At 48.4% G+C, this 1,128-nt stretch overlaps 1 pseudogene; it reads right to left on the bottom strand.

Annotated features, from left to right (window-relative positions):
- Nucleotides 1-339: 339 nt before the first annotated feature.
- Nucleotides 340-919, bottom strand: LOC120589777 (cytochrome c oxidase subunit 6B1-like; annotated as a pseudogene).
- Between the last annotated feature and the right edge of the window lie 209 nt (nt 920-1,128).

Below are 1,128 nucleotides of genomic sequence, written 5' to 3'. Positions count from 1 at the left end.
TGATTTGTGAAGCTTTGGCCCAACAAAGGAGAGGGTTCCTGTGTGTAATAAGGATAGCTAACTCGCTGCCCTTCCTCCCTGAGCAACAACTTTCTGGACACAAAAAGCAGGAAAAATGACGGAGGGAGAGACGATAAAACATTCCTCAGTGATACACATCAGATCGGGATGATATTACATATCTTCGACTGCCCTCCCCAAATCACGTGGTGAAGTAAAAGAGTGGCAAATATCCGGCAGTTGCCAGTCAAGTATAGCATTCATGCCCTCTGAGCCTGGACCATGAGGCCTCAGAGTCTTTTTTACACTTTTTAATACACTTTTCTAACATGTATTTATCGTTAGTGAAGCCATGATTCAGGATCCCAGGGTAGGATGTACCCAGGTCGCCCTTCGCCTTCCTGGGAAAAGGATGGAGAGCAGATGAGAGGTGAGGCGGAGCCAGTTCAGATCTTCCCAGGAAACGTGCTTTCTGCCCAGTTGTCGTCCCAGGCTGACAACCAGGATATGGAGCAGAGGGACTTGTACACACACGGGTACCATTTATACATGGAGACATCACCCCCTAGTGTTCATTGCCTTCTCGCAGCGTTGGAAATCCAGGTAGCTTGGCCAATTGGTCCTGGTCTTGTTCTGGTTGTGGAAGAAGCTGTCAAAAGGGGCAGTCTGGTAGTTCTTGATTTGGGTCTTGATGTCTTCTGCCTCTGAAGAGCTCACAGCTCAATACGACCCTCAACCCTCTGAGTCCTTAACACAACACCCAAGCAGCTACTCTCATCCATCTGAGTTGGCATATGAGATGTGAACTACTTTCCACCTGACATCCTGGAACGAAGCTGCTCGAGAAGAGATTCCAGGAAAGAAATCTCTGTCCTTAAATCCTGGGCCTGAATGTACCAGGGGACGTGGAGAAATCCATGGTGTCCTAGCGGGAAGCAACTATTCAGCAAACAACATAGAGTATCACCCAAAGGCATGGTAGCTTCAGGTTATTGGTCACAGGGAGGTAGTTGGCAAAGGAATTTTGTGGAGAACTAAGTAATGTATGTCAAGTGAAGCCCCCTGAGAACAAAGCACCAGACTGGGAGGAACTCGTACACCTCCTCCGCCGTGGCTCAGCTGCAAAAC

Source organism: Pteropus medius, unplaced genomic scaffold, assembly GCF_902729225.1.
Source record: "Pteropus medius unplaced genomic scaffold, Ma_sr-lr_union100, whole genome shotgun sequence".
Taxonomy (NCBI): Eukaryota; Metazoa; Chordata; class Mammalia; order Chiroptera; family Pteropodidae; genus Pteropus; species Pteropus medius.
This window is presented reverse-complemented; position numbering and strand designations above follow the sequence as displayed.